Source organism: Cupressus sempervirens, chromosome 8 (genome assembly GCF_028749045.1).
Source record: "Cupressus sempervirens isolate cs-2001-9-10 chromosome 8, ASM2874904v1, whole genome shotgun sequence".
Taxonomy (NCBI): domain Eukaryota; kingdom Viridiplantae; phylum Streptophyta; class Pinopsida; order Cupressales; family Cupressaceae; genus Cupressus; species Cupressus sempervirens.
In genome coordinates, this window is record NC_143125.1 from 276,622,484 (window position 1) to 276,633,187 (window position 10,704).

A 10,704-nucleotide genomic window follows, 5' to 3' on the forward strand; every position below is an offset into this window, starting at 1 on the left:
GGACAGTGTGGCACATGATAATGGTAGTGGAGATCAAATGGTTGTGTTACATTTATCTTGCACTATTAATTTTCACTTGTAGGTAAATAAAATATTATATTTCTTTAATGTTGGCAAGCGTTATGTTCACACTATACACATAGATTCTATAATCATTTGATAAATAAGAACCCATGCATTCAAATAAAGGCATTAAACGGTCCATTATTTGATATAAATATTGTGCAGGCAGATGTGCCCAAGATTGGTGGGTTGTTGATGAAGTGTTTTTAAAAGTGTGTCAAATCGAGATTGTAATAGAAACTGTCATTATCTTTCAATTACATTTCTTCCAAGATGCTTTATTCAAAAGTGTCATCTTGTTTATGTGATTCTTTGCAACTTCTTAAGCCTTTGGTATTCAGGGTTTTATGTGATTGTATTATCTACGTAGGGTTAGTTTTAGATTAATTGCCTTTTAGATTTCAAGTTTGAACCATTGTTTGTTTCACCTTCATTCTGAAGTTTTATGTTTTCCAAAAAGTTGAGTTTGGAAATCTATCAATGCAAATCTTGCAATGGACATTATGTGTGATAACATTTCCCAAGGCATTATGTCAAAAATTAGCATGCTTTTTTGTGTTTTCATATCTTGCATCATGTTTCCTACATATTTGAACCCTAAACAATTACTATTGTAAATTAACTATAATATTATTTAACTCTATAATATTATTTAACTCTCCCTACAATATTGTTTTTCATTATGCTTGGCAACTACTACTAGCTCTCTCTCTCTCACACACACACACACACACACACAAAATAGCAATAGGTGCCTCAGAAGAAGGATATCTCTCAGCTTATTATATATTTATTTCTTAGTTGTGATGTCTTTAGCAATCATTGATAGTGTAGATATCAAAAAAATCTTTTTAAAAAAAATTATATTAAAATATTAAGTTCTTTTGTAGTGCCTGCCCCTAAGTTACATTTCTGCTATCATTGTCGAACTCTTTTAGGCCAGTTTTATGTTTGATGATTAGTACTATTATTTTAGAGATTATCAGATGTTGTTTTACACTCAGTTTATTATATGATGAGATTACTTGGTACTCTATATTTCATGTATGCATGATGATTATTCAGTGTTTTTAGTTACTAATGATGTTTAGTTAGATGGTTTATTATCACATGTGTTTTCTTATGGATACTTACCCCATATTGCATGTGTATGGTGTGTGTGTTTGTTTTCTTTATGTATGGCGTTTCTGATGTGGTTAAGAAAGGGAGTCGTAGTCACTTGCTAGTCAGAATCTACATGATGCACCACTTCCTATCATTGCTTGTTTAGCTTAAAATATTGTGTCTGTTCATGCATGGATTTTATGCAGGTTGCAGATACCGGGTATCAACTTCCCTGAATTGCCAGGGTGAGCGTACCCTATCGCATTATCTCAATGTTAAGAGAGGGGAGATAAATCTTAAGTCTAAATCCTAAACCCTTTAGCCATTTGTCCTAATTGATAAATAGGACAAGTATCCAAGTTGAGTACCCTCTGAATGCGTTGAATGATGTTAATTCGTGATTATAACCCTTTGTTTGATTTAGTATGTGTTTTGCTATGATGGGTTTTCGTATGTTGTCTTTATGAGTCTTTGGCATATTTTCTATTAATTAAGTCTAATTAAAAGATTAAATTAATGATTTAATTTAATGAAAAATTAATATGATATCTTTAATATTTAATTAAATGAGAAATTAATTAAATAAAAAGAATTGAATTTGGAGATAAAAGTTCATGGATAAATTTAGAATGTGAGAATATTTATTCAATTTAATAATAATATATTTAGAGTTCATTTTTAAATAAATGCTAAATATTATTGTTATTTAAGTTAATTAAATATTTTATCAATTAAGTTTTTAAAATAAATTAAAAGTAAAAAAATATTAAATTATTAAAAGATTCTAGATCGCATGATGCGAGCATGAGATTAAAATAAAGAAATTAATTTAAAAAGATAAAATAAGTGAAATTAATAACTTTATTTTCATAAAGTGCACATGGGATTAAAAGTAATAAATTAATTTAAAAATAGAAGTCAAGTGAAAATTAAATAAAATAATTTAATAATTCACTTAACATGCATGAAAATATAAAAGAAAGATTAATAAAAGTTAATTTTAGAGTTAACTCAGGCAGGGGCCCTAGCTCGGTTGGCTAAATCTTCCCTGTTGCAGGGGGTTGGTCACAGGTTCTAGTCTCCCCCGTCCCCGTGGTACCGGTGGGCATGTCGTGCCAGCGCTACCGGTCACGTTAAAAAGTTTATCTGGCGCATTAAAAGAGTAAAAAAAAAAATTAGAGTTAACTCTCGTGGGCAAGGAGTCCTCTCGGGTGATTGCACAATTAGTGCTCTGGTTTGAGGAGAGAACTCCTTATTATCATTGGAGGGTTCATTTTCGAGGAGAGGAGTTTTGAAGACACGAATTTTGGGAGACAAATTTTGGAGACAAATTTTGGAAGCGAATTTCAGAAGGAGAATTCTAGGAAAGATTTTCAGAGAAAAGTTCTTGAAGAGGAGCGGATTCTCCCACAGTTTTCGAAGATTGCATAGTAGCATCAAGCTCAGGTAGGGTCTTGTGTTTTGATCACTGATTAATTTGGCAATTATCATTTCCTGTCTTCTTTATGACTGTGGATTGTAAATCCGAATTCTCCGTGATGAAAGTTTAAACTTTTCAATATTGTGAATTATTAATGGGTTATCAATAACTTCAGTATACGTGGGAAATAGAAAAGTAATCAAACACCCTCATTTTCTAGATTAAAGAAAATAGGATTTAATCGGGAAGGGGTTGAATTTGAAATTCTAAATTAAAAATTTGGATGGTTGATAATGTTTTCTCCATCAGATTATAGATGAAATCAATTTAAAAATAATAATAATAAAAAATAAAAATAAATAGTTATATATTAAAAAAATTGTTTAGTAATTTTAAATATTTATAAAATTTTATAAATTAAATAAATTATATTTTTAAATGAAATTGTTTAACAAATTCTAACATATAATAAAGTTTTATTAAAAAATATATTAAAAAAATAAAGGTGGATTGGGGAGGGGCGGCTTAACCACCCCCTACCCCCCTTCATTACGCATATACAGCAAGCAACTGTTGTACACAGTCGTACCTGCTAACACAAGACAACTATGACAGCAGTCTGCGCTGCGTACATTGCAAATAACGATTTATAAATTGCTTTGATTTTGTTTTTAAAAAAAAAACCTTTAATATGTATGCCCTTTTTAATAGTTAAAACTCAACTTTGCATGATATTATTAATTTGTATTTAATTTTTATTAAATTGCATATGTTTTGTAAAGAATGTTAAAGATTGAAATGTTAAAAAATAATTTAATATTAGTTATTAATAGATTTAATAAAAGTTTTTGTTAACAATTAATAAAAGTTTTAATTTATATTAATTTATATATTATAAAATTTAGTTAAAAGTTATTAACGATTTTTATAATAAGTTGTAATATTATTTTGATAATTATTACTTTAAGATTTTCTAATATTACTTCTTATTATATTATAGGATTTATAAACTTTTTTATTATTTAACAATTTAAATAATAATACAATTAAATATAAATTAATTATTAATTACTAAAATTATTGTTACTTTTACTAATATTATTAATTACTAATTAACTGATAATCATTAGGATATTAATATAGTATTTACCCTTTAGGAAATTTTGGAAAGATAGATTTGAAATATATGGGAGTAAATCTTGTTTTATTAAAACGAATTCACGGGTTATTTAAAGGGTAAAACAGGAAAATCTTTGAACTTGAAAATGAACGTTGAAACACAAATTGAAACTTTACCTTTAACTCTATTGTGTATTTTGAAATCAAACCCAAACTATGAATTGTACTGTTTTGTTTATGCTATCTGTGTTTTGGGGTTTTGGGGTTTGTCCTAGTGTTGACCAGTTTAGGATGTTTACCAGAGGCTTGGGGGTTGTGTGATTGTGATATTTTGATGTTTTATTCTCGATCTTTCTTAACCCGACCATGGTAATGTGATGGAGTGCTCTATGATATGTTTGTATTTATTGGTTGTTATTGATTTCCAGTTTCTTTGTGTGAAGCTGAGGTGTATGTATTTGAGTTACCTGACTTAACCATTTTTGAGTCATCGATCAATTATATTTGGGTTGCTTTCCATGGGACTGAAGTGTTTTGCTATGCTCTTGATGAGGTCATGTTGTGACATGTTTGACTTGACCATTTTGGAGTCTTTGATCAATATTGTGATCTATTATTGGGATACTTGTTGGTTTCTCATTGGAGAACCATTGGATATTGTGATTTATCACTTATGCCTTTAGTTGCTTATAGAGAACTGTTGTGATCAATATGATTATCATTGGATGCTTTTTAGTTGCTCATGGAGAACTGATGTGATTATTGTGGATCATATTTATGATGCTTTCAGTCGCTTGTATAGGACTAAGGTGATTTTATTATGATTCTTGATTTGTGATTTCATGAGCCTAGGGTAGGTTATCTATGTGTAGTGTCGGGAAGTGGCTTGCAATGGGGGTCGGGGCCCTAAGAGGCTTCTTGGAGAAACCCATTGTAAGTTGTTTTAATAAGTGAAAACATCTCACCTAAATACTGACTTAAATGAACCTAATAAGATAACTCTATGTTCTCTCCCATGGAGTGCTAGTACAGACTAGGATGGGGTAGAGAGAATACTTGGTTGCGACCTTGCATTTTGTAGTATGCCTTGTCAGTACGAGAGGATACTAGTGGTTGTAGGATCACAGGGGACCCGGGATTCCTAAGGGATTGCTCGGGTAACTCTCAACGTGACTTTTGCGATGACACTTTCTCGCTTACATAGTAGGTTTCCTACGTGTCTTTGTGTGCCTCTAGGTCTAGAAGTCGATCTATGTTGGAACCTTTGAGTTAGTGTACTTTTAGGATTTCTTAGACTTAGAGAGTACTTGTGTTTTGTGTTTTGATATCCTGTTTGGGACTTAAGACTATCTCCTCAGTGCGGTGGGAGTGGGCCATTTAGGTTCCACGCGGTTAGGTGGCAGTGCTTTTTACTCTTACCATTGAGATCCGTCCGTGGTCACCGTGGCTGGAGCTTTCTTGATTGTCATTTACCTTCATTCTATTCATGGATTATTATGATGGATGGTTAGATTTTATGAAGGTTGTTTTATCATTATGGATGTATGGATGTATCATGTATGGTGAATGATTTCATTTATTTTATTGTACTTTGTATCATGGATTTGAGGATGATGTATCTTTATTTCTACATATATATTTTTTTTTGAGCCTTTCATACCATTTGACATGTACAGTGGACGAATGAGCATTCTGAATTGATTTGCTAAGAGGCATTCAGAACAAATGTATATTAAATGGACATTGGACCTTATAATTATTCTTTCATATGGATGTGGAATTTGATGGACTTAGTTTTAGATTAGATTTAAATGTGACTCAACGTCTTGGGATCCTTAAGGAATGTAACCTGTTACGTATGTTTGATGATGATTGCATGTTATTGCTTTCGCTACTATGTGTTTGATGTGCATGTTACACTCTCTTAAAAAATAAAAAATAAAAATGTTTAGCAAACTTAGTAAAATTTTAAGTTAATTCTTTTGGATCCCTTGGCAGGGCGTTACATGTTTCTTCATTTAAATCATGTAATTGCAATTTTTCTATTTTATTTTATTGTGTTAATAAATCATCAAGTATCTTATAATCTTGATGAAAATGAGTACTTGGATACAATATCATTTAACTACAAACCCTATCATTATGGATTATGAACAATGATAGATTGCTTCTTCAGATAAATCTCATAATTATAGTGTTCTTTTCTCTTTCATCTATTAATGGATCATTTGATATAGTCTACCAATTGAAAAAAGTGTATTCATATAATTTAATTAACAAACTGAAAATGAGAGTGAGAAAAACAAGAACATGGAAGATGATGATTTGGAGACCAATAATAGTGGCAGTTCACATAAATCTACATCTAACAACTAGACACATACTTGTCAAAAAGAAAAGGAGGGACATGTTGATCTTAGTCCTAACATGTCACCAATTAAGGAGAACCCAATTTTGTCTACTATAGAGGTGACTTTAGCTTCAAATTTGGCCAACTCGCATAGAGAAGTGACCAAGCTAAACAAAAAAGTGAGTAAAGTAGAAGGAAAACTAGGAATCTGACCGTTGGGTGATGTTGTTGGAAATTTGATTGAAAAGCTCATTATTGAAGATCAAAGAGGGAGATTTTTGCAAAGAAGAAAGTTTGTTGTAAACAGAATGTTTTCAATCATTGTTTTGTCATTGATGTCAAACCTGCTATTTGTAGGAATGGCATTTTCTTATAAGATCCAAGTACTATCGCTTAGTTGATTGATGAAGAGGATTTGATCAACAATATGTAACAAGCCTACCTAAGGGAAAGGTTGAGTTATGATGTTGTAATGAAGTGCAAGGATCGGTTAACACAATGGTTAAATGATGTATTGATAACATACCGAAAGATATAGAGGTTGGTCACACTTAGAAACATTTAAGGAACAAGTTGTAACAAGGTTGACTGCAAAGCTTAAACTAAGATCATTAGTGGGTGCCGAGCAAGTTAGTTGAAGCCAAGAAAATTCTTAGTTGGAGCTGAGTAATAGGAAATTCTAGTGTGTGCTGAGTGATCTTCAAGTGTCGAGTGAAGTTCAGGTGCCGAGAATCAAAAAATCTTAGTTGGTGCTAAGTGATCTTTAGATGTCGAGCATCAGGAAAAACACAGTTGATGCCGAGTAACATAGTATGTGTCGAGCACCAGTATTTCAATAGTATCGAGCTGTTGCATTATTTTAAATAAAAAAGATTCACCAAATCCGAGCCAACAAAGTGGTTACCTTGAATTTTGTGAACTAGTTGGAGGATAAGGATGATGAGCTAGTGGCATAGAATTCTATGTAAACCATTTTTGAATGAATTCAAAAGGATTATTCAAAAAGTTTCTAGAGGAAACAAAATATGGGTTAGATGCAATGAATCCTACCTAATCCATATGAATTGAAATTAAAGAATGGAAGAATCGAGCGGGAAAAAGGAACTCCAAGACTTCTATTTAAGGAGTCATAGACCAAGAAGCAAATGTTGTTGATGTTGCTGCTACCAAAGAGCCAAATTGCGAAGTAGTTAGAAGGGTGTCAAGAAGAAGACATCTAGAAGAAGGAAGAGCACAAAGACTCTGCTTCTATAGGTGGTCAAGAAGAGATGATTGCACTGGTACATTGAGCATGGAGACTCAAGGAGACTAAGCTTGAAAGGAGGCCAAGCTGTCAGAGTTGTAGAGATTGAAGGCCAGGCAATGGTATGAGCTGAGAAGTGATCTAAAATTTACAAGTTAAGTTGTATGTTGTAGTCAGATCAAAGATTTTCTAATACTCTCTAGCAATTGTATTAGATATGAAAATCTTATGGACTTAGGTTGGTTTAACAGCCATTTGTAAATCCTTTAACAGGGTGGCATTCAAAGTGAATGTTCTAAAGTCCTCTACCCAAGCCCACTTCTAACAGGGTGGTTAAATCCTCTAACAAGGTCACATTTAATAGTGTGTTGCAAGCGTTTAACAAGGTAGACCTTTCATAGGGCATCACTTCAGAAGAGTGAGAATTAAGTAGCATGTATCTAGTGGTTTTTCCCAAATTGGGTTTCCATGTAAATCATTGTGTTATGTGTTGATTTCTTATGTGTTATGCTTGCATGTTGATTTATAGTAACTTGCTGGTTAGAAAAGTTAAAGCTTGGATGAATGAATGGTTGAATGGGCTCATTATACTTAGTGAAAAGTTTGAATAGGACATCTAAACCTTGAATAATTGATTCACACCCCCCCCCTCCTCTTAGTTATTCTAAAGAATTTCTAACAATTGGTATTAGAGCCATTTGTTGATTTAGTTTCAAGGTACTTGAAGCAGGAAGACCAAGATGTCCAAGAGAGAAGTTCCCAAGCTCAACAAAGACAACTTTGTTGCATGGCAGAGTCTAATGAAATTGCACCTTGGATCAATAGGTGACTATGCACAAACCTCAATTGGAACAGAACATGTAAATCCAACAAGACCTCTTACTGTAGATGATTTGAGCAAAAGGAACACAATCAAGCAATGTTGGAGATAGCCTCTGCACTTAGTTATGCATAATATGATGACATCAAAGATTGTGACACTGCATTCAAGATGTGGAAGGCCTTATCAAATATCTATGGAGAAGATCAAAATGTTCAAAGAGCAAAGAGAGAAAGCCTAAGAGGAAAGTTTGATGATATGAAAATGGAAGAAGGAGAAAATGCTACTCAATATGCTGCTAGAATAAAAGAAGTGGTAAGTGCAATAAGAAGTTAGGTGGTCAATTGGAAGAAGAAATTGTCATCAACAAATACTAAAGAACTCTACTCCCGATCAATGCTATTAGAGTTTTGGCCATTCAAGAGCTAAGGTGTGTACAAGGGAACATACTAACCTTTGAAGGAATAGTGGGAAGACTTACTGCATTTGAATTGTCCAATTTTGATAACTACAAACCTGAGAACCTTGAATTTTCTTTCAAGGCCAAGATGACAATAAAAGACACTGAAGAGGATTCATCAAGCAAGAAGAGAAGAAAAGGAAAACATGCATCTAGTGATAGCAGCGTAGAACAGGAAGATGTGGAACAGTTAGAAGCACTATTGGCTAGGAGATTCTATAGAGGCAAAGGTAAATTCAAAGGTAAGCTCCCTATCATATGATTCAATTGCAATGAAGTAGGTCATATTGCTACAAGATGTACACAGAAGAAAAACTACAAAGAAGGAAACAAGTATAGGAACAAAAGAGAAGGTGACAGTAAAGACTACAAGGAGAAAGGCAAAAAAGATGCTATATTGTTAAAGAAGATTCTAATGAGAATGATGATGAAGTAGTCTATGTGGCCATGAAGGATGAATTAGATAAAGATGAAGATGAAGCAACAACATTGGTTACTTGTGTGAACAAGAATGACAAGTGGATCATAGACAATGGATGCTCACATCACATGATAGGAGATAAAATTAAGTTCATTACCTTTACTCAATATGATGGAAATAGTGTTAGATTTGGTAATAATGCTCCATGTCAAATCAAAAGAAAAATCTCTATTAAACTCATGGAAAAAATTCCATGTGATAATGCATACTATGTTGAAGGATTGAACTGCAACTTGTTGAGTGTGTCACAGTTAGGTAATGTAGTTTGTAAAGTAGAGTTTGGAAACAAAATTGCCAATATCTATGACATTGATGGAAATCTGATAGGAAAAGGTGAGCAAACCAGGAGTAATTTGTTTTACCTAGATATGGAAGATGCAACATGTCTTGTTGTTAGACTTGATGATGTCTGGTTGTGACCTAAAAGGTTGTGTCATGTTAACTTTGATAATCTGATTAGCATCAGTAAGAAGAAGAAGGTCAGAGGGTTGCCCAAATTAAAGAAACCTTAAAACAAAATATGCAAACAATGTCAACTAGGGAAGATGACTAAGTCTAGCTTCAAAAGCAAAACATACACTTCCAAAGAAGTACTAGAGTTAGTCTATACAAACTTATGTAGTCCAATAGAAGTGCAAAGCTACCTAGGAGACAAATACATGATGCTACTTGTAGATGATTATTCCAAGATGATGACTGCTTTGTTTTTAAAGAAAAAATATTATGCATTTCAAATATTTAAGTGGTATTTGTCCAAAGTTGAGAAGGAAACATGAAAGAACTTGAAATGCCTAAGGTTAGACAGAGGAGGTGAGTTCACATCAAAAGAGTTTGAGATATTCTGCAATGACAAAGGCATCAAAAGGAAAACATTAGCACCAAGGACCTCACCTCATAATGGTATTGTTGAAAGAAAAAATAGGTCAGTAATTGACTGTGCTAGAACCTTGATGATGCAAAAAAATGTTGCACTAAAGTATTGGAGAGAAGTTGTAAGCACTACAGCCTACACATTGAATAGAGTTCAAATCAAGAAAGGTACAAATACAACACCTTTTGAATTATGGTATGATAACTCACCCAATGTTAAACACTTCAAAGTCTTTGGATGTAAATGCTATATTCTTAAAGATACTAGAAATGGCAAGTTTGATGGAAAGAGTGATGAAGGCATATTCCTTGGATACTCCACTAGAAGCGAGGCATATAAGTGTTTGAATACTAACACTAACAAGATTGTGGAGAGTGCAAATGTAAATTTTGATGAACATGTAGAAGTTCGGGTTGATAAAACTAAGCAATCAGAGGATTATAGATCCTTTGTATACTTCTATGAAGAAATGACTGTTGAAGACAATGTTGCAAATCAAGTTGGAAGTCAGCAACAAATTTCAGTATCAACCAAGTCATAGCTAGTGAATGATGAGCTGCATTCAAAAGTTGAGCTGCAGAATGTAGAAAATGCACATTCTGGTTCTTAAAATAGTATACATGAGAGGAATGATGAAATACCAGATGAAGAAGAGCAAAATAACTCTAAAGCTGAAGGATCAAACATGAAAAGAAGGATAGAACCAAGATTAGCCAATTATGTGAGAAGACATCACCCTATAGATCAAATCATTGGTGATAAGGATGCCATAC